Here is a 23946-nt window from a genome sequence, read left to right as displayed (position 1 = left end):
CAGGCACAGAGAGGTTAAGTGACCTGCCCAAAGTCATACAGCAAGGACGTGGTGGAGCTGGCTTTGAACTTAGATAGTCTGACTCCAGATCCCACGTTCCCTCTGGCTCCAAGCCCTCCTGCTGCTATTGTAACTTATTTTTTCCAACACTGTTTCTCTGGGAGGTAACAATTCACTGGGGACTCACAGGCAAGGTGTAGCTTCTTAGAGCCAAGGGACAGATGTCAAGGGGAGGTCCACTGGGTCGTGGCTCTCTGGCTGGCAGTTGGTGCTTCTATCCATAGCCTTACTGCCCAGGGGCTGCAGCCATACCCATCTGCCTATGGGAATGCAGAATGCACACAGGGTCTGTTTTCCTTTTGTGGCTTCTGCAAACCAAAGACCCCAGAGGAAGTGAGCAGGGACGGAGGGAAGGAGCAGCAACCATGCTGCATGATGATTAGTAATAATGCCAGCGATGAGCGCCCCTGGCCCTCCACGGCCCGCTGAACCTGTCAGCGCTGGGTCCCAGCTTCCCAGCTAGGCGGCTGCTGCTGCAATTGAAGCCTGAAGAGGGAAAAAAAAAAAAAAAAAAAAGCCTGGAGCAGGGAGGGAGGAAAGAAGGAAGCAGGGAGAAAAGTCATGGTCGCCTTCATGCTGAGGTCTGACTGTGGGACAGAGCTGCAGACATGAGACCACTTAAAACTACAAGATATCAAGGGATGCTTCTTCCGTTGTTTCTGGTGACCACATACCCTGCCCCACATTGGGGACCCGTGGCTCTCATTGCCTGTGGCAATCTGACTCGGAAACAACGGTGCCACCTTCTCGCATGTTGACTTCCAAAGGCTCTGGTCTGAGAAGAGGCCTAGAAGAATGTGAGCTCAGAGGCAGGATTCGTCCCTGCCCCGCTTCAGACAAAGCACCGCTCAGTACCGAAGCCCCAGACTTTGGTGGAATGGGGGCCGGGGAGACCCTGCCCCTTTCCCAAGCAGAGCCTGGGGAAATGGGCATGACCCCGAGTCCCCCTCCCAGGCTGCCCATCGTCTACGCAGCACAGGCGGTGCCCACTCCGCTAGCCTGTGTGTCTTTGCTAGGAGGGGGATCCTTGTTTCTCCCTGTGGAGTCTGGCAAGGAGAGGAATCTTCCGCTGCGCTCAGGAGGGGCGTGGCCCACCATGCCCCAAAGAGCAGGCAGACATTGGTTGTAGGCTGGAGGCCCCAGCTATGACCCGGATGGCGGGGTAAGCACAGGGTGCTCAGGAACCAGTGCATCTTGGGGGTTGCCTGCATGGAGAGGTGATAGGCTGCATGTCAAATGTCGAGCCCACCCCACACCTCAATGCTTCATAAGCCCCCAGAAGCATATTCAGGCCATGCTGAGGAGATGGGGGTATTCTGAGTGTATTGAGATTTCATTTCTGCCCCCAAGAAGATGGGAATGTGGGATAGAAATGCAGTTCAGCAACTGAAGAGATTCGCCGAGTAGCGCCTGTGGCACACCAGAGGACGTGGCCTGAACGCCTTCGATCATAAACAGCCCTCGGAGTACCTCTGTTTCTGCCCTCTTCTCTGATTTATGCATTAGCAAACCGAGAGTCAGAGCCGTGAGATGATCTACCCAAGGTCACAGAACTGGAGACAGCTGGAGAGTCAGGGCCTGAGCCCATTTCTGTCTTCAAAGACCATGCAGTTACCGCCCAGGAAAGAAAGAGGAGGGGAGCAGGGAAGAAAGAGAAGGAAGTGGGGAGGAGGAGCAGGACAGTGCCAGGAAGAACAGGTGGGGTGAGGGGAAATTCTCCACTCATGGTCCTCCCAGATGATTCCCCGGGTCAGAGGAGAGTGGCTGCGAGGAGCGTTTGTCTGGGCTTAGAGGACTCCACGAGATCGGTCACGGGTCACCTGCACTGAAGCTGGCACCCGGGTGGTCTGGCTTGAAGCTGGCAGGGTGGATGGAAGGGTGAGGAAGCACCTCCAAGAACAGGAACACCATCCTTCCTCCCGAGTACCGCTGGGAGCCCCCTTCCTGAGAGGCCAGGCTGGCCTTCTCTTCCTCTGTATGGAGGCTCTCTTCCTGGGAGGCCACAGGGCATTGCCTTCACCACAGTAGCACTTCAAGATGACGTCTGTGCCTGTTGTCCCTTCTTGCCCTGGCTGGTTCCTCGTGAGCGAGGGGGTTGGGCATTCTAGCAGGTGTTGGGGAAGCTCATTGACAGTCTGGGGCTCTCTTTCTTGGGGCTGGCATTTGCATGCCACATTAGTATTCGTGCCCGCAGCTCAGGGCTGCTCTGGATGGAGGATGCTGTATGCAGATGAGCATCGAGCCTGGTGTGTGACGGGGACCTGATGCATTTTGCTAGGAATCAAGGCTGCCGAGTAAGAGGAGGCTGAGGGAGGCTGCAGATGAGTCTAGGGCTCCTCGCCTGCTTCCCACACTGCCAATCCCTGGAATCTGCCATTTATGATGTAAGAGCTCCCAGCCAGTTCCTCCAATGATTCGCCAGCACCACTGAACCCCTGCTCTGCCCCACCTGCCCTGGGGTGGAGCAGAGATGCAGAGAGAGGTGGGGTGGGCTTGGACCTGGCCCTTAGGAAGCTCCTGTCCTTTGGGGACAGGGGGACAAATAAACCATTCGCCGACTGGGGAATGGGCCTACAGCGATCGGCTGAGAGTCCCCATCAGCTCAGAGAAGAGATGTCTAATTCAATCTGCGGGAAGAGTGGGGCGCGAGGGCAGTCAGGCGAGGCTCTTCCGAACAGGGGATGCTGGACCTGGGTCTTGAAAGACTAATACAAATCTGGCAGCGGCACAGCGCCGTAAATGCATGACATGGTTCAGACCTTCTCCTGAGCAGCAATCCGGGAGCCAGAGCCTATTTCCTTCTCCCGGGAGCGTCTCGCTGGCTAGAGCAGTGATGCACCACTGTGTCCATTTATGGATTCCCCAAACCTAGACTTGGACAGACTTTGGAGAAGGCAGGTCCAGGCACCATGTGACAGATAAACTTGTGATAGATGGTGGAAGTAAGCAATTGAGTCATCCAGAAACATCTCTGGGGATGGAAGCCTCCCGGCTTCTGTATGCCACTTGCTTAGCGTTTTATCGTGCCCAGGGCTAGGAGGTGCCTTCAAATGTCTCACCGGGCTGCTAAACTCAAGGGTATTTGCTCTTAATAATCCCGAAAGCAGGAGCCCTTTGTACACACGGCCAGAGCCACACAAAGCCCTGACTACCCCAAGCTAAGCCCTCAGGTGAGAGGGGAAGCTCAGGTTGGTGGGGAGATAGAGCTGTTTTTTGCAGCGGAAGCTGAAGGGCTGGAGTGGGGGTGGGGTGGCTAAGGGGCTTGACCTGCAGGCACCCCAGGCTCTAATTCTGAATGTGCACATCATCTCAAAAACTCTGATTCTCCCCGGAATAGTACCCTCTCTTAGAGTTATACAAGTCAAAGCTGGAAAGGACTTTATATGCCACTTCACAGATGGCCAGGGGAGGGAAGGATGTTTGCTCAGGGAGATATAGGGAGAGAACAATAGAGCTGGGACTATAACTCAGGGTTCTGGAAAGGGTCTTTCATGTTTGAAAGTACTAAAAGTTGTCCTCAGCTGTCACAACCTCTCCTCCACAACCAGATCCGAATGTGCTCTTGGCTTTCTATGAAGCGTAACTTTACAGGCACAGGAAATGCGCCCCAAATGGACCTCCCTCCCCTTTACTGAAATTCACTCCAGATGAAGTAATATCAAGTAAAGTTTATACTACAGATCTCTGGAGGAAGTTGGCACTGACCTGGAATTCAGACAAAGTTTAAATGACTGGTACACTATCAGTCGAATTTGCTAGCCATCAGGAAGGTTAACGATTAGGAAGAAGTAACGGAGGGCATGGGAGAGTTGAACTATATGGAGGGGTGGGGACCAGGAGAGTAGTCTGGGCCTGTAGAAGATCAGGGAGGTGTGTGTGTGTGTGTGTTTAAATAATAGTCTCAGTCCTGGTGGAGAACATCTGCATTAGGTAACTTTTTCTTTTCTTTTTCCTTTCTTTTATTTTCTCATCTTTTCCTTTTTCTTCTTTTCCTTCTTTTCTTTTCTTTTCCTTTCTTTTCTCTTTTTTCTTTCTTCTTCTTTTCTTTGCTTTTCTTTCCTTTCCTTTTCCTTTCTTCTTTCTTTCTTTCCTTCTTTTTTTGTTTTACCACTGCTCAAATGCAATCTTGTGTGATGCATCCAGCCAGCCAGCCAGCCAGACATCTATCATTAATAAATATTCCCTACCCATCTGTGATACCTGCCCCTGTTGTAGGTATGGGGATATGCAAGATGGACATTTTTCTTGTTCTCTGTACGTTCCATTGTCATAGGGAAGGGAGGTCAGGGCGATGAACAGCAGGTAAGCAAACACATAAGGTCATGTCCGTTGATGGTAGTCACTATAAGGCTACACCAGGAGGTGGTGTCCCTATAGTGGGAGAGCTGAAGGGGACACCCCAAGAGAGAAGGCCTCACTGAGAAAGGGGAGGGCTGATTCTGAAATTTGAATAACAGGCTGATAGGCAGGAGTTATTCGTGCTTAGGATTTAGGGTGAGAGAAGCTGACGTGAAGGCCCCGCAGAGGGAGTGTGCTGGGCAGGCTCGAAGCACAGAGAGCGGGGCAACGGGACTGGGCCAAGCAGAACAAGGGAGGACGTTCCAGAGCAGGCTAGGGAGGCTCTGTTTTAGAGGATCTGTCATCCTTGATGCGGTTTGGATTTATGCTAAGAGCAAGGAGAGGCCCTAGGAGAATACATTTTCTCTTTTTATTTTGAAAAAATTACAGACTCACAAGAAACTAAAAAGATAGTACAGAAAGGTCTCCTGTACCCTTCACCCAGTGTCCCCCAGTGTTAGCATCTTACATAGCTACGGTGTGGCCAGGCTCCTGAGGCTGGAAGGTCTGCCCCATGCTCCAGTGTGACTCCCAGCCGTAACAGAGGGGGAGCCTTCACTGCGTCCGAGCTCTCCATCTGTTTCTCCAGTGGGCTCTGGGAAGGGAGTGGGATTGATGGTAGTTTTAAACTCCGAAACCAAGCACAGCTGTGCACATCGAATCCCTGCCCCAAATAATGCCATACTTTCATTTAGAGTGGTCTTTTCAGAACTGCCCAGAGATGGAGAGGTGTGGGAGCGGGGGGAGGACAGAGAGGAAGAGACCGGGTCCAACAAGAGAGGGAGAAGGGAGGGCTGGGTGGCTCTGGGGCCTTCACAGGCCGCTGAGGGAGGTTAGAAGGGTCAGCCATGAGCCCAGGCCGCCACCACCCCATTCAGTCCTGGCCTGAGTTCCCCTGCCCCCGACCGTCTCATTCCTTCTCTGTCCACAGGGGTGCAATCTCCACTTCCTGTAGCACGGCTTTTTCTGTCTCAAGGGGAATTTCTGTCCCTTTCTGGCAGCTGTCCTCCATCCTGCAGGGTAATGATTGAGGGAATAAATGGGGTCCCGTTCTTCCTCCCCACCTCCTTCAGTGCCAGGGGCTCCCAGGCTGCTCAATCGCCACTAGGAGCCATGGGGTCGCCCTCCCCGCCTGGCCAGCACACTCTGGGGAGCCTCTGGGGAGCCTCTGGGGAGCAGGCTCATCCTTCCTCTCTCCGACACTAATGAAATCTTCCTTCTGCTCAGGACCCAGCCGGACTCAGGGTCAGTATTTTTACCCATTCAGCTCTGCCCTGTGCTCCGGCTCGGGAATGACACCCCACACCTCATTACAGACAGGCCGGCTCAGCACACCAGGCAGGTTTCTCTGCACCATCACCCCTCGGAGGCTTAAAAAGTCCTCCGGTGGCCACAGGGACTGTTGATCCAGGTCCTTGTCCTGGTATCTGCTCACGTGCATGCTCTTTGCAACACCCACCCTAAGGACGCCCTTCTCGGGCCTCCATCGCACCCATTTGAATCCTATTCCCCACTCCAGACTTCGCTCATGTTGCACCTCCCCCAAGAAGCCTTCCCTGATTTACTGTACCATCTCCTCTACATTTGGAGACTTTTGATTCTCTCGGGGACTGTTTACTTCCCTGTGTGCTGAGCACCGGGGGACATGGGGCTTGGTTCCCCGCAGGTGCGTAAAATAAATGGGGAGTGGATGAACGCATGAGTGGATGAATGAGTATGCACTTACACGTCTATCCTCCTCCTCCGGCACTTAGCCATCTGTTATTTGGCTTTGCTTTTTATCTGCTTCACAGAGAGTAATGATGGCAAACCCTTGAAGGAAGTGACCTTTTCGTAAATATAATTGATTCATCACCCAGGCGCATTCAGTAAAGCGCCTACTCCGTACCAGGCACGAGGCCTAGTGGAGCTAGTGAGCCCGTGTCTGCCCTCGAGAAGCTCTGCCTAGTGTCATGACTTCTGGCTTCATGGGACCCTTCTGAAAATCTGGTGAATCTGTAAACCCCCACCCCGGAAGCACACACAAACACACCGACACCCACAGGTATACCCACCCACAGATGGGTAAATTGTGGGGTCCATTGCAAAAACTCCTGAAATCCCCAGCCACAGTTTAAGAATGCCTGGTTTGGTGAGAAAGAAGAACATGTTAATATCTTTTGCTCAGGGCTCTGCCAGCAGGCACAGACAGCCTATACTGACGATCACAGGAGATGCAATGATTAACTCACTTCGAGTGGGATGAAGTGTTTCAGGGAGGTTGGAGTCAAGGAAGAGATTTCAGAAGGGCTGGCTTTCGAGCAATGAGTACAAATTTGCTGGGTGGGCAAATGGAGAGGGGGAGGAAGGTGAGCCAGCATGTGCAAAATACAGAAGCAGGTTTCCAGGAGCTGCGGGAAGGAGGAACCGGGTGACTGAAGGGTTGGGTTTCTTTCGGAGGTAACAAAATGTTTTGTGATTGGCTAGAGGTGATGGTTCCACAGCTCTGTGAATATGCTAAAAACCCCTCAGCTGTATGCTTTAAATGGGCTGATTTTATGACATGTGAAATGTGATGGCTAATTTTGTGTACCAACTTGACTAGGCCATGGTGCCTAGTTGCTTGGTCAAACACCAGTCTAGATGTTGCCATGAAGGCGTTTTTAGACGAGATTAACATTTGACTCAGTAAACTTTGAGTAAAGCCAATTCACTTCCATAATATGGGTGGGCCTCATCTAATCAGTTGAAAGGCCTTGAAAGAGACGGAGGGTCCCCCGGGGAAGACAGAATTCTGCCTCCAGGCTTGAGCTGCAACATTCCGGAGACCCCTCCCTGGGTTTCCAGTGCACTGCCCTGCCCTGCCCTGCCCTGCGGATTTCTGATTTGCCGGCCTTCACAATAATGGGACTCAATTCCTTGAACTAAATCTCTTTCCATATATATGGAGTATTATATACATGCTATATAATACTGTTATATATAATAACCAATATAGTAATACTATTGGTCCTGTTTTTCTTGAGAACCCTGACTAACAAATGAATTCTATCTCGACTTTGAAATGCTTGCCAGTGAGGGGCTGATTCAATCAACGATGGCACAGCCAGAGCACACAGGTGGACAGGCATGAGCCAGCATGGCACACTCAGGGTGTAGCAGGCACAGGTAGGAAGAAGCTGGTTGGGGAAGGCTGGGGGAGGCCTGGCCCAAAACAGCCTTGATGATCACACTATGGCTTTCTATTGCCTGCAGGATGGTGATATATTAGTTAGCGTTATTCTTGGTTGCAAGCAACAGAAGTTGACTCTGGCCAACTTCAGCAGAAGGAAGAAATTATGAGAAGAGTATGGGGACTCACACATTCAGAAGATGCTTAACAACGAAATCCAGGAACTGCCAGGAACCAGGCTGGTTCCAGAAGTCGTGAGTAGGGTTTCTTCGGGATAAATCCATTGCCACTACTTTTTGTTCTAGGTTACTCCGCTTGAAATGCACAATCTCAGAAGGCAAGATTCAGTGGCCACTCTTGGGTCCATATGCCCAACCTTTAAACTGGGAGGGCAAGGCAGGATCTCTCATTTGACCTCTCTGCCAACTGGGGGGTATCCGGGATGCATAGGCAGGGTGCTCCTGGACATCAGCAGGAGTGTGTCGTGCAGACAGTGCTGGGATCCTTGCCCAGACAACGACCATGAGCTGAGGCCTGAGGTTCTGAATTGAGTTGGTGGGTCTGAATTACAGCAATGACACTGACCCTATCCCCAGCTGTGTCAGGACCCCAGAGCACCTGTTGCCAGGGAATAGAGCCATTTAGTGGGAAGACTGGAGCTGGACAGGACTTGATGCTCAAGTCACTTAGCCTCTTTGAAACTCAATGTCCTCCTCCTTTGGGGCAGGCTTCTGTACTGACCTCTAGGCTTCCTAGGAAGGGTAAATGAGAAGACATATGGGGACAAACCCGGGCTCAGGCTCTGACAATTCCAAGGGCTCTGTTCTTCCTTCCAGGGATGGTCTCCAGTCTTGACAATGATGCCGAGTCTAGAAGAATGACACAGGGATCCTGTCCAGTCAGTTTTGAGTTAAATCGAGACCAGCCGTGATCTGAGGCTGGGCCTGGGGCCAACATCGTGGGTCCCGGGGCAGGGCTCAGCTGTTCTATCCTTGGGCTCCTTGCTTTCTCCTCCTTCGTGTGTCAGGCCCAGTGGCAGCCTAGAGGTTGCCTACCTTCTGAGTCTGTGTCCTCAGCAGCACCCTCTCCACAGTCCCTTCGGGAAGGGAACAGAGGCTCAGCCCCTGAGAGGCGGAGGGTGGGTCCTGTGGAGACTCAGACCTGCCCCAGCGCCTTTGCAGATTCCCGGAGGTGGTTCCCAGAATAGTCCCTGCAAATTCACATGACCCTGAAGGTGGGGTATGTGAGTGTGTGGGGGCCATCAGGACCCTCTTTGTCCAGACCCTGGGCCCAGAGATGGGCTCTGTGGGTTTGAGTTTAGGATATGGAGGAAGAGGCGGTGTGGGACGGAACAGAGGCACCAGCTGGAAGGAAGATGGGATTCTGCTCTAGGTCCAAGTCCAGAGTTTTGTAGGGGAGTGAAGAAGCAGCTCTCCCCACCCCCAGCTATGGTTGGAGATGGGGTGATGGGGTGGGGTGTTGCAAATGGAGGAAGATATGGAGGAAGCTGGAGACGGAGCCAGAGCCAGAGAGATGGAGTGAAAGAAGGAGAAACAGAGGGAGGGGGAAGAAGGGGAGAGAGAGAGAGAGAGGGAAAGAATGAGTACTTTGGCCTTGGAGGGAGAGGTGGGGCTGAGTGAGGCTCTGTGAACCCGGGTCTTGCCGGCCTCCCCATGCGTGTGGCGGAGGGGTGCACTGCTGGGAGTCACCAGCCAGGGCTCCAGGAGGGGCCACGTGCTTGGTTAGCTTGTTAGCTTGTTTTGCTCGCTGGTACATGACGTGCCCTAAATGATCTGTTAAAGCAGAGTGAATTCTACAGACGCTCCCACCCACTGCCGCCCCCTAGGGACACGCACTATATTTGTGAGGTGACTCATCGAGCTGCCACAACCCCTGGGGATCTGATGCAGAATGCCTGTCAGGAGTTCACCTTGAAAAGGCCACAGGGACAGCGGGGACGGCCCTAGAGGGGGTGAGTGTTTGTGGAAGGAGAGATTCGGATGAGTGAGTTATCCATCCCATTGCGGTCTGTGTGAATAGAAATGACCAGCAGGGCAAGGGAGCGGCGGCGGAATATTGCTGACGCGTCTGCGGTTGGTTTGAAGTGACTGCGTTCCTGCTGCCCCGTTAGCCCAAATCCCACTGAGGGACGGGTCAACTTGTCTCAGAACTGCCTGTTTCTCTTGGAAGCAAAGTGATGAGGTGGAAAGTGGCTGCTCTCCCTTCCGGTTGCAGCTTCACCCCCATTTCACGCTGCCTTAGTCCCACCCACCTCTATCTCGTTGCATTGCCCAGAGGTCTGATATTACGCTTTCTGGTGAGGTATTCTCATTCTCATAACCGCCTGTCATGCCCAGTAGACTGACAGGTCCATGAGAACCTGGGTGGCGATGGGCTTGGTTTGATGTCCTGTCCTCAGCACCATGGTGCCCTCTCCAGAAACACGGAATGAACAGACACTAATGTGCCTATTTTGCAATCTAGCAATGCTGAGCTCTTATCCCACCGAGGTAGCTTTTACAATCCTTTTGCAAACGAGGAAAAGGAAGCTCAGAGACATGTAGTTGCTGACCTGGGAAGAGGAAGAGCGGGGATTTAACTCAGGACTGTCGGAATCGAGGTCATCCTAACTATCACTCCGGAACCTTGAAACCCCACTCAAATCATCATGGACAGACATCTGCCTGAGTTTTGCAGTGATTTGTACTTTCCTCTTACATGCTAACTCCAAAAAACAATATTGCTGTCTTTAAAGAAAGGGAAGCGAGAGGGATGGTAGCAGACAGGAGAGGCGGTCTTAAAATGGAGAGGCTGGATCAGCGCATTTTAAGGGGACTCGGAAGCTTCCGTTAGGCAGATCTGAGCAATATCCCAGTGATGATCACAAGAGAGCACAGAAGTTGCATCTCCTCCTGGACTGGCTTCTGGCTTTCATCTTTTCACACAGGTGGTCCCCAGCCTGAGTCACCTGCGTTATTTCCCCCACCACCCTGCTGGTAATTTCTGGGCCCAGGTAAGTGTAGCTTCAAATAAATACCCATCTCCACAGCCTGCAAATGAACATTCTCACTGCCCTAACTGTCCAGACTTTCAGGCACAAGCCCCACTTTTGACCCCATTCATCTTTGGAAACCAGACTGAACAAAAGTATAGAAAAGCCATTTCTCCCCTCTGATATTTTAAATTGAGAATTTAGGCTTCAGTCTGCCAGGGGTCACACGGAGTCTAGCTATTGCCTACTTGAAATACTGGAGGACTGGAGAAGACATTCCAGGGCAAAGAGATTGGGACAGCAGTAGCAAAATGCTTCTTCCGATAAGTATCCCAAATATATGGCTGCGAGTGTCACCAGGGCTGTGTCAGTGGAGGGAGAAATTGGTGAGAGAGGGCTTTGGAAGTTATTATAATTTGGAGTTAATAAATCTCTCTCTCGCTCGCCTTCTCCTCCCTCTATCTCTCTCTCTTTCTGACAGCCTTGGCCTTGGACATGACTTGACTCCCATAGCATACTAGATACAATCTTCTATAATTCTGTCAGGATTCTGTGGATTTTTAAAATATCAGTGCTGGAGCCCCAGCAAACACAGATTACATCAGAATCTTGGGGGGCAATGGCTTTTGTCAGCAGGCATGCTTCCTCAAAACACCAACATCACATATGCCTGCTTCTAAGCTCTGCCATTAATTGAGAAATTACTTCAGTTACCTGATCCTTGGTTTCTTCAAAGGTAAAATGAAGCAAATATTGTCACGAGGATTTTATAAGAACTATGCCTGGCATTCCGTAGAGATTCAAAAGTTGGCCGTTGTTGTAATTATTTTTGTTATTCCTGCTGATAAATATTGACTAATCCTTGGCTAAAAGTCCACCCTTCCTTGGCCTCTGGGGAAAGGACATAAACTTGACCTGAAACATCCAGAGTGATGGCAGGTCGACGGGGCAACGTCGGACGAAGGTGAATGCATCGCGCAGAAAGTATCTTGTGCTATCTCAATGGTAGACTCTTCTCAGACTGGATTCCAGGCAGACAGTGTCTTTTCCTGCTAACAACTCTTTTAAGAAGCATTACCATCTTCTATGCTCTCGATTGGCCTCACACACCACTGCTAGAGGGAAAGCCAATGCATCGCGCTTGGTGGGGGATATAGATTGCACAGCGTCCCATCAGTGCAGCCAACATTCTGTTAGCCATGTCGGGGGGAAGCAAAATGCTCTAGCAGTTGATAAAAGACTGGGATTCAGAAATCCTCTTTACTATATCCGTAAACAAAGAATAAGACTCAGAAAGAAGGGCTCAAAAAAGCAAGCGACAGCAATTGTACTTCGCATAGGACCCTGTGGGCCACTCTGAAACCCCCCCAGCATGGATTAGGCCTTTTCACCATAAAACCAACAATAAACAGCCATCGTTATGGAAGGCGGGTGAGGTTATTCTCAACATTTCTTTCCGTTGTGGTAATAAATCCCAAATAAATAAAACCCCTTTACACATGGTTAGATGTAAACGCTTCGTTAAAGTGGACTCGACCTCACTTCTACATTCTTTAGTCAACTAACTACAGGTTAATGAAGAAGATTCAATGTTTTCTATCTCTTTATTTTATGACTATAAGACAAAAGAAAAGCGAGGCACCATTTACAGCTTGGACGGGAGGTTAAACATGTCATTGAGAAAATATATTTGAAAATTTTCTATCAGAGCAACATAACTGAGCAATGCTGCAGTTAATTTGGAAGCACGAACGTGAACTCCCCGACTTTGAACATTTTCCCACCTCTGTCGCTCACAGTGACCACAGTGGCATTTATGCCCAGCTGCCAACCCTTATGTGCCCCCTGATGCTCAGATTTGTCTCTAATACTTTTCTCCACTGAAAGAAATAGGGCTCTTTGGAGGGTAGCCTTGGGTAGGAAGGAAGTTGCTTCCGTGCGGAGAAAGCGAGGATGCTCTTTGGAATGCCACCTGGGAGCTCTGAAAGGACCGAAACACCGGATTAAAGAGGCTTCCACTCGTCAGGCTCTGACAATTTGATATCAAATGAGATTGATAACTCTAATTAATTTAAGCACATGGAATCTGTGAAGGGCCGTAAGTGCCTAATGAACCTCCAAAGAGAAAAAGTTGATATAAATTGTACAAAAAATGGTGAACACGATATAGTTTGATTTCATAGTATTTGAACCAGCTGCCTGTGTGAGCCATCTTGTTTCTTCTATTAAATATATGTTGGTTTATTAAGGGTGTAGGCACTTTTCTCTACCCTTGTAAGGAGGAAAGAGTGGATTTTGAATACATGGAATAGTCATGGAGAAAAAATAGAAATTCATAGTCATGCTCGAGAACAGGAGGGAAGCAATGATGTGGTAGGAGACGCTGAGTCGGCTGAATGTCTTCACGAAGACAGCAAACTGCTGATTTTCGATCCCTGGTTTTGTGGGAGATGAAGCATCACTTTGAGAAAAACTTCTGGTCACAGAAAGAAGCTCTACGCTAATGGCATGGACTTTCACATTCTTAGTGAGGCCACATGTAATAATGTGTTAATAATAAGCATAATAATGTTGGAAGACCCTTTATTGGTGTCCCAAGTAAGTAACAGTAACCCCCTAACTGCTGGCCTGATATAATATTATTTTTCTTTTCATTTGAGAAGAAATCTACAATCCTAGCCAAAAATACACTTTTTTTGTTCTTATTCTAGAAACTCTCATATTAATTCTAAGAAAGTAACTCTGAGAAAGTGTAGGTATAAAAATAATGAAAAAGCCAATATACATCCATGTTCTTGATACTTTGTAACCAGTTTAAGAGCAACTGTTAAGCTTAACTTTTTCAGTTTGGTGATGATTCCTGTGCATTTCGGCTGATGTTTTTAGGTGCCTGAAGCATTGAGGAGAGTCTGACTCATTAAACTTATGGTTTTAATGAAAAAATTTACAGAATGTGGGTAAAGAAACATTTGTGATCAATGTTTATGAGTTTGAGAAATTCTAATTGGTTCCACTTTTAATAAGTTTTGATTTATCAATTATGTAAATAGTGTGTGAATGTCAAGGAAAAATTGTTGAATAGATTCATGAGATGGGGAAGCTGAATATTATACAAAGTGCAAATAGGTGTTCATGTTGCTCCCTCCTGATGACACGTGTCCCACAGGCATGAAAGGACCTGTCCATGCATCACAGCCTAAATTCCAGAACCCCTGAGAGGGCCAAAAAGAGAGGTAGCATCCTCAGGGAGCTGCACTAAGATCAGAAGGGACTAAAGATTATTTTTCCCTTGGGGTATGCCATGTTGTGCTTGTGTTTTCATATGGAGATTCTTAAAAGTGGAGAAGGCTTCATGTCTCAAAGGAATTGATCAAATGGAGCTTTTCCAGGTCCTCTGCAGAAAGTGACAAGAGTCAGGGGTCCTTGGGGTAAGAGTCCTAACCTCTCACCCAATTGTCCCCAGTGCTCTGCCAGCCCCTCCCCTGAGGTTGCTATTATTATGATGATATTATAATATACATATTATTATATATGATATTATTTGGTATTATTATTATTATTTTATTTAGAAAAGCAGTATTGTATCCTATCGGAAACAATAGACCATTGTCTGTTCAGTGCCCCCAGCTGGTGACTTCTTCAGAACGCCCCCAGGCAACAAGCCCCAGTTTTTTTAAGCAACCAATGAAAAGGGGTCTTCTCTGAAGGCCTGCCCCTGGATGGCCACACCACACATTCTGGATTCCTCTGGTTTGATGCTTCCTTAACAGGTAACTTGCAATCCCACTTTTCAAAGTCCAAAGAAAACAAGATTGAAACATCTGGGAGCAAATGCCCTGAGAATACTGTCTACCCTTTGCTTTCCTTTTCACTGACCAGCTCAGGAGTCAGGCATGAAACTCCGATCCATGTTGCTGTTTCATTTGTAGGAAGTGCTCAGCCATCTGTGTCATTTTTATTCACCCTAAGCACCTTGAAAATCCCACTGAACTGTAATCTTGAAAGCTAACATCTTGCAAGAACCTTTTCTTTTTTACTTTAGAGCTTACAAGTGTGTCCTATTTAAAAAGAACCCAAGATGCCAAAATTTTCACCTAGAAACTTAGACATGCAGGAAATTGTTCTGACAATGCAGAACTGGGTTTGACAGGAAGACGGTTCTCCTAGGAAAGCCAGGGTGGAAAATTGACCTTGGAGTTGCAGGTCTTGCATAAGCCCTCAGGCATGGGCTGAGTCTGGAGTCTTCAGTATCAGGTCCTGCCTAGCGGGGGCGGGGGCGGGGGGGGGGGGGTTGGATAAGACCCTCTCGTGAGAATCGCAGAGAAAGCATCCTACAGGCCTTGGGATCCAGACCCTCATCAGGACCTATGTCAGCTGCAGATTGTCTCCTGGGACTTGAAGGCCAGAAAAGCTTTTCCTCCTATCATGAGTGCTGTTTCTCCTCCTCGACCATTGCACAAGCCAAACTAAAGGAGCTCCTACTTTTGCCTGCGTCTGTGATTTCTCACCATCACACTCACCAAACTTTAGGATAATGATGTCATTACTAAACAAGGAACTTAGAAAAGATACCCAATGGACATGATTACCAGAAAGTCTATTTGGAGAAAGCTCCAGTTGTTACCTGGCCCACCAAGCCATCCATCATTCAACCCCCACTGCCCTTCTAGATGTCTCTTGAGCAGCTCCCCCGACCCACCCTCTGCATTGAAGGATGTAGGCTGCCTGGGTTCAACCTGTGGCTTCAAGCCTCTGGGAGGCACTAAGGTCCAAGGGACACTTTTTCTCTGAAGTCCTCCCTGACACCTCCCACCACAAGTTGACTTGTTCCTATCCTGCTTGAGTGCATGACTACTGGAGTTTTTGTCATACTCTATGGCAAATGTGAATTTACAAATCTCTGAAGATGTGAATTTTGAGGACAGGGCCGTGTTGGATTCATCTCTGTCTCTCCAGGGGTCTGCAAGAGGGCCCACGCAGCAGCATTTGAACACATTTGTCCAATGAATGAACAATGGCAATAGCTCCTAATGACTCTAAACCAGGCTATTAGGTAAATAGTTAATTTAAGAGCCAGCCCATGAGATAAACAGGTGGTTGTCTTAGACTTGTAAAAAGAAATATTTACTTTCTGTTAGGTATAAAATCCCCGAGGGGAGTTATAGGTCCAAGAAACATATAGGAAATGTCCTCGCCTGTGAGCCCTAGGGAAGGCCATTTATAACAAAATATTTTGCATTTCAAAACTGTCTTTGTGCTTCATAATTTACGTTGAACATTACTGCTAGAACGTGGTCAGAATATTTTCGTTTTTCTTGAATGTGAGGAATTTGAGGCTCTTGGCTACATAGTAGGGGAGTGATGTGTTAGCTTATGGGATAACAATGCTTTCTCTGAGAACAGCTCTCCGAAGCAGAAGTCAGCAGAAAACCAGGTAATTTTATTTACCAAAGTTTGCTTTAAAATCAAAATTCCAGGCTATTAACCATTTCAGTGAGTCATACCACTGTCTCGAGACTATAATTTAGAAACAAGCCATTTATTGAAAGGTCAAAATTCAAGACAAATTACAACATGTCTATTTTTTTAAGGCTAACCCAGAATCTTTTCTATTCGTTCTGTTGTCAGCAGTATGCCTTTAACTGGTCAGCCATGAAGAGGGAAATAAAAACCCAGATTAGAACGGAGACAAATCTGCCATCTAAGGTGGGGACACTAAGACAGTTGAGTCAAACTGTGGAGAAACAGAATGGGTCGGCTCCTGCAGCAAACGAGAGGGCAGCTCTACGCTTTGACATTTCATCATCCGCTGTTGCCATTAATCAGAGAGTGAGCACCTAATTATTTGGAACTGCAAATTAGAAACAAATTTACCCCCAAACCAACCCAATAATCATGAAATCATCTCCCTGACCCCAGAAAGCATGGGTCACAGCCACCCATGAACCCATCATTGGAAAGAGGGCATACTGGATTATTTAGGATTTCACCCTGAGTCAAGGATTTGTGAACAAAACTGGGTCTGTTAGCAAGGAAGTAAGGAGGAGAAGAGGGAGGAAGTGGGGTGCATAACCGGTGTCTGCTCCAGCATTCTTTAAGGGCCCTTGAAAGGGCAGATAAAAACTTCCCCTAGGGGCCCTTACCCCAGTTGTGTTAGGAGTTGTATCCAGAACAGAAAGATATTTTGAGAGTTCTTGTAACTTTATGACTTTCTCTTTTTGTTTTGTTATTTTTATCCCCTCTGTTTCCTTGTTTTACCAGAAGAGAGCATCCCTAACTTAGAACAACCTAAGAAAAGCTGCCTGCTCGCTCCTGGGACAGCAGCGTGGGAGACTGCCTCTCTGGGTCTGAGGCGGGAGGCAGGGAGTCTCCTCCCCGCAGACACCCTCCCCTTCCCGGGCAAGTGAGCAGACCCGGTAAGGACAGCCTGTCCAAAGAGCACTCAGCCAGTGTGTGGCACACAGTGGGTGCGCAGAGTGAGGCTGGAATGAACGTGTGGAAGCGAATATGATGCAGAGGGAAACAGGGTGGGGGTGGGGGGTGGGGGGTGGGGGGAGAAAGTCTCTGAGGTTGGTCAGAGCTGGGTTTGATTCCCAGCATTGCTTTTGACCTGGCTGTGTGAACTGGGGCAGATCACTTATGCTCTCTGGGCCTGTTTCTTCATCCGCAAAATGGGAATAATACTGATGACCCCAGAGGAGTCTTGTGAGAATCAGAAATCATTATATGTAAAATTTAAAATAGGATGGGGTCTGGCACTTAATAGGTACTCAATGAACGGAAACTGATTTCGCTCCTTCTGGACCCATACACTGTCATTATTTTCAAAATGAATATGCCATGTCCTAGCCCTGCGTCAGCTATACCAACACCACCTGTCTCCCTGCTCGCCTCCTGGTGTGGGGTGGGGGTCAGGGAATTGGCCACGTGGCCAGGACCACGTTGCTATTGTGGGATTTGTGGATGAGGTGGCAAGAGCAGAACTCGTCTCACTTGTAAGCACCACAGCTGTGCCCACACCCTCAACGTCAAGCTGCCAGGGATCCTGGTACTCAGCTAACCTCTGCGTTCCCCTCAACTTTAGGGTGAGGTCACCCTGATTATAAAAGTTCCTGGACTCTCCCTGATTCCTCCCTGGGCATTGACCTCAAATCCGGCTCCACCATGAATTAGTTCTGTGACTTAGGAAATATTCGGTTTGCTTCCCTTTGCCTCCGTTTTCTCATCTGTAAAATAGGGATAGTACTAGTCCCAACCTTACAATCCTAGTAACAACTACGGCTGTTGTGGGAGTTTTGTGAGCTGTGCACATTAAGCCCTCAGTACAAGGCCCGGAATAGGCTAAGCCCTGGATAAATGTTGACTGCGTCTGTGCCTATGGATGACCTGCGATTTCACGCCATCCCTTCCCCACGTGAGCTGATTCATAGGCCAGTGGGGACAAGCGTCACCATGGCCAGCTTCCACACCTGTAGGTTTGCCTCCACTGGTCTGTTGGGGTGTCCTCTCATTCCAGGATCTGGCTTCTGACTCTCACAATGGCTCTGGCAGGTTTGGACCAAAACTACTCCCATTTTGCAGATGAATAAGTTGAGGCCCAGGGAGACTATATACAGGTGTCCCCCGCTTTAGGAAACTTTGCGTTATGTTACTTCGCTTTTACGAAGACCCACATTAGCATCTACTTTCCCTAACTGAAGGAAATTCGAAAAAGATTTCACTTTTGCAAATAAAGGTGAAAGCGAAAATAGTCTGTGGTGTGGGTTTTGCAGAGAGCCGTTAGAGAGGCAGCGCAGCCCCCAACCAGAGCGGCGACAGCGGCCGCACCTACTCCTTCCCCGGGACGCGCGCTCAGCATCTCAGCTTTGGGCCGCCATAGCTCTGAACTGCGCCTGGGAGCATCTGTACTTTATCCCAATTCATTTTGGGCATCCATTAGCAAGATGGGGCCTAAGATATCAAAAAAGCCTAAGAGAGGTGATTTTTTTGGTCTGGAAATGCTCGTAATTTCTTCCATATAAGTAATTGCTTCTTTGCTTCATGCCATTTGGGCGTAGGAAAAGTTTCATAGGAGCACTCTACTTTCAAAGAGTGGGGAGACCTGTGCCTTCCCAGAGACCTGTCTGGCGGTTTGTGGCAAGTCCCAGGCCTCCCGACTCTGTATCTGGTGCTCTCCCCACCCACCCCTCCAGGATGAAGAGTAAAGGCTGAGGGCTAGTGGAGAAAGGGTCAGGGGCTCGCTGCCCTCCCCTCGGCTCCTACAGGGCCACAAAGGGCTTTGACATTCCCCTCCCGACAGCCTCCACTCCTCCCACCTGGCTGCCAGGAGGCCTCTAGTGGAGAAGTGAAAAATGAGCCACTAAATGTATTATGACTCGTGAGGCTGTCTTAATAATTAAGTTTTATTAAAACGAACACCGAGAAATTTCCTGACACGGCTTGCCTGGCAGAGCTCATCAAAAGGTGATAAATGAGTGGGTTTAGAGGAAAGAGAGATGTAGAGGGGGAAGCAGGGATAGCGGCAGGGCTTCTGGCCAGGGAAGCAGGAGGAAGGAGGCCGGAGCACCTTGCCCCAGGCAGCGCACAGGGCCGGGCCTGCTGTGTCCCAGCTTCTGCCGGGATCACTGCCGGCCAGGGGACTTGCACGGTAGCCTGGTGAGTGCAGCGGCTTTTTCAGAACACACCTCAAGCCCCAGCCGAGCCACTGCTGACTGTGACAGCCTTGCCTTTCTGAGCCTCCCTCTCTCCCCGAGCTATAGAAGAGGGATGAGAATTTTCTTTGTCTAAAGAGGGCTGAGCAGCCCTCTACTGTAGGGAAGTTGGCCATTCCTTCTGCAGACATTTACCAAGCTACTCACCAAACCAGTAGTAGCTTCTTCTGGAAAAGGTGCTGGGACTGGGAAATGAGGTTACTCAGAGCAATTCTATTATCTGGACCTCGTCTTCTACAGTAACCAGGTATAGCTTTTATACAGAAAACCGACAGACACCTCCATCCCACACACACCCGAAAGCGCTGGGCTGAGGGGCAGGGCGAGGTGGAGGGCACAAGTCCATCCAGACCCGGGTCTTGCCCCCAGGAAACTCACGGTGGTCTGGGGAGAGGGGTGTGGGACAGGGAGGGAGGTCATTCATGGTGAGCATGTGCTAGGGGCTGCAGCAGAGCTGAACCCAGGCCAGCAGCGCAGGGACGAGCCTCCGGAGAGGTTTACTGGACAAGGGGACACCTGAGCCAAGATTTGAAGACTCGGTCTCTTTAGTCCTAGAAAAGAGGAAGCGGGGGAGGGAAGGACCCAAGGGAAAGCCCAGAGGCATGAACAAGGGCTAGGAATTCAAAGACTTGCAGCTCTTTCTGTAAGGATGGCGTGCAGTCTCTGATGGGCTCCTCAGTTCCCACACAATGGTATCAATTCTCCCATCTGCTGCCCTCAATCAATAGCCCAGAGTAAGGGCATTCTGGACCTCACCAGAAAATAGAGTCTCGGACCTCTGTTAGCCCCATCTCTTATTAAGAAAGAAAGAGAAAATCCTGTCAAAGGAATTGTTATTTATGGAGGATTGAGCAAAGGACATTCATGCCCTGGAAGTGTCTAGGTTTTATCCTTGAATCAAGTCAGGCCATCAGAAAATGTGTACCCAAGGAAAGAGAGATCAATGGGACAGAGTGGAAAGGCCAGAAATAAGCCCTTATGCCAATGGGAATTCAGGGCCAGGTAAAGTGGCTTTGTAACTCAGAGAGGAAAAGAGGGCTCAGTCAGGGGACCCTGGAGAAGAGCTGACTGGGCTTTGGGAATAAAACAAAGCTGAAGGTTCATGCCTCACACCCAAACATGGATCAAACATTTACGTGCACAAAAGGAGGGAAAAAAAAGAGAGAGAGAGAGAGAGAAGGAGAACACAAGATACAGGAAGGAACATGGATAAGATTTTTCTAATATTAGAGTAGGGAAAAAATCATTCTGAGAAAAACAATGAATCTCAAAAGCCACACAAGACTGACATATTTGATTACGAAAACATAAAAATGTCTATATGCTGAAAAAGTCAAAAGAAAAATGATTGCGTGGGAAAGAGACTTTCAATGGGAAAGCGCTCAGGGGTTTTCCGCAAAGGATTGTGGGGAAGCGGATGGAGTGGGGGATGAGTCGGCATAATTAGGTTTACAAACCCACAAACCCGCTCTGACTGAAAGTGGGGATAGTAGAATGATGTGGAGAGAGGGCGCGGGGGTCCGGAAAAGGGTGTTGCCATTGGTCAGATAGGAGGTGACGGTGGCTTGGGGCGGCTGCGCGTGGGGTAGCGGGCGGCCGGAGCCGACACCTGCAGCGGGCTTGGTGGTATCACGGACAAAGGGCTGGACGGTCGCGCTGCCATCCACTGGAACAGGAAAGACAAGAAAGGACGGATTCGGTGGTCGGGTGGGAGGTGTGTGCTTCTTCCCAGGCTTGAATTTGGGGTGCCTTTGAGCAGGGCGGGCCTCCTGGGTGCGAGACCTGTGCAGTCACATAGGGCCCCACATGTGGTTTAATTACTCTTTTGTCGCCATCTTGAAATCCTTAGTAACTTTTTAGTAAGGGGATCTGCATTTTTATTTTGCACTGTGCCCAACAAATTATGTAGCCAGTCCTGCCTTTGAGCCATTGAGGGGGTTTGTGGAGTGAGTGGGAGGGGGAGCGGGGACAATGGGTGTGGAGACAAGTGTGGCCTCAACCTGGAGAAGGAAGGTGAAGCCATGTCCCAAGAAAGAAAGGGCCAATGGGCGAAGGGAGCAACTTTATCTTTATGAGCTATATGAGTATGTTTCTAAGATAGATCGGTAAGCAAAAAAGCAGCACAGAATATGAGGCAGAGTAGATCTCTGTGTACAAGATGGTGGGGTGGGGAAGGGTGGGTTCTAAGTGTACGAGAAGAGAATTTCTGGGAAGATCCCCAAGATATTAGCAGTGATGCTTGTCTAGGGGAATGGGCCTAGGGGCTTCACCTTTTCCCTTCTATGTTGGTTGAATTTTTTATCAGAACCATATTTTTTAAATAATAAAAAACTATTAATCTGATGCCCTCAGGAACGTTCTCCAGCACTAAAAATCTTATTCGAAGGTTTCTTTGGTTTTTAAAATTAATGTTCGATTTATTAAAGTTACAAATTCATACAGACCCAAGTTCTTCCATAAGCTTTAAAGTTTAGTTTACAAATCCTATTATTTATTTATAAGTCTGGCAAATTTTAACAATCACTTTTAAGGGCACCTTTGAGAAATGTTTCTTCTCATTTACAAATGGGTTTAATTAAATTGCTGTAAACATTGTAAACTGCATTTATAGATTTAATATGTTTGGATCTCTTTTTAAGTACTTCAGTTGTCTAACAAACCTTCTTAAGTATTAAGTAACTAGTCTAAATCTCATTCATTAAACTTACAAATACAGCAAATCTTATAGTCTTTTACAGGTTCCAGCACTTACTTAAAATTGGTCCGATTTCAACTTAAAATCAGAAGTCAATTAATTGCTCAAGTAATTATTTTGCGTTAGAATGGAAAAGTTAATCTATGGCTCTAAAAAACCACAGTTTCTTAAACATTACAAGTACATCGACACAGCTTATTACAAAGCACAAATACGTTATTGCAGACGGTATGGTTCGCTTCCGCACTTGTGTGTTTAAGTGCAGATCTTCCCAGGGTGAAGGATGCTCACCCGCTGTGGGCTGAAGTCCCTAGCTGACCACAAAAGTCATCGTCCGGAGTGTTTGTTTTCCAGCCTAAGTTATGTAAGGCCATGTGACTGAGTTCTGAGCAATTTGAATGTAAGAAGAAGTCACATAAACACCTTGCAGGTCTGGCCCATGAAAACCTCCCATGTGCACTCCTGGCCACATGGACACGTCCCCCTAAGAAACACACATTAGCTAATTCTTTTGTCTTATGCTGGACCCCTTGTTAACGAGACCAGGAACACGAACACATTATGCTTAAGATCAACTCATCGGAGAACCTGAGTTAATGTCTAAAATTTACAAAGGTAAACTGAGAACAGCCCATACTGAGCATGCCTAGGATAATCTCTTTTGGCCATGGTGACTTTCCCTTTTCACTTTCTACCCTTCTGAACTTTAAAAAAAATACATTTGGAATATGAGCATGAATTACTTATTATATAAGAAAAACTATAGAACTTTAAAATATATTTCAATCTGGATCTTGACCCAGTAGCACTCCCTGCATTTAAGGGTTATACATCTGACTTTCACGACTTCATGAAACCTATCACTGCATTTGTACCTGGGTGTCTTCCTTCCTGCCCTATATGCCCAACCTTTCCTCTCCCCCTTCTGTAACTGCTGCGCTAAGACCCGAATTTCCCCTTATTGTCAGCATTTTCTCATATGCCAGTCTCCATGCCTTCAATTAATCCCACTTGCCCCCTCGGTGACCACTTCCACTGTGGCTCAAACCTATGGCCCTGCCACTGTCGCCTCCCTCATCCTAAGAGGATGCCCTCCTGACCTGGACCATGCGTGGGGTCCCACTCTGCTGCCTGCCACTGCACCTGCCCACAACCCTGCCCCTGCCCCTGCTTCTCCATTCTTCCTGCTGGAGTATACAGCTCTCCCTCCTCCCAGCTGAGGCCCAGACCCATACCCTCGTCTTGCTATGGTCCTCGCACTTTCTCCGGTGCTGACACCCATCAGTTCCTCCCTGCTCTAATGTTCCACAGTTCCCTCCCACTTGGATACTTCTCATTAGCATTTAAACATGCTTGAGTCCATCTCAAAAGAAAAAAAATGAGTAAGTGAAAGTACTGTGACTCCCATGTCCTATTAGCCATCTTCCCTTTTATCTCCTCCAGCTCACGGCCAAACTGCTTTCAGGGGTTGTCTACACTGGGTATCTTCCTGTCCCCATCTTTGCCCATCCCATAGCACACTGCAGTCTGGCTCTGTGCCTTCGCTCCACCAAAACTTCTCTCCCTACGCTTGCCCATGACATCCATGTCACCACATCCAGGGGCCAGTTTCTAGTCTTGTTTTACTGGACTTTTCTGCACTGACTTAAGATTTTCGGCATTTGAAACACTGCATTCCCCGCTCTTCCATGCCATCACCCTTGCCTGATTCTCCTCTCTCCTTCCTGGCTACTTCTCTGCCTTCTCTGCTGTAAGACTTGGTGGTTAAATCATTTACTCTTCTCACTCTTGACTCTTTCCTTGGGCGATTTCATCCATTCTTTTGACTTCAGTCACCATTACTTCACAGATGAGGATTGCGTCTTTACTCCAGGCCTGTCCTCTAGGCTCCAGCCCTACACACCTGCTTTCTCACTGGTCGTATCCACTTGGATAGATAGCCCAGCTTGAACTCATGCCCTGTCGCCTGCCAACCACGTCCTCCTCTTGGGTGTCTTCT

The 23946-nt window shown here is 48.6% G+C and overlaps 1 protein-coding gene across 2 annotated transcripts in view; it reads right to left on the bottom strand.

The window, feature by feature from the left end:
* The window catches only part of KCNIP1 (potassium voltage-gated channel interacting protein 1), a 332036-nt gene that overhangs the window by 215510 nt on the left and 92580 nt on the right, over positions 1 to 23946 (bottom strand). The gene's annotated exons all lie outside the window — the stretch shown is intronic.

This window comes from Ursus arctos, unplaced genomic scaffold (genome assembly GCF_023065955.2).
Source record: "Ursus arctos isolate Adak ecotype North America unplaced genomic scaffold, UrsArc2.0 scaffold_15, whole genome shotgun sequence".
Classification (NCBI taxonomy): Eukaryota; Metazoa; Chordata; class Mammalia; order Carnivora; family Ursidae; genus Ursus; species Ursus arctos.
The sequence above is the reverse complement of the archived record's forward strand: the minus strand, read 5'-3'. Positions and strand labels throughout refer to the sequence as shown.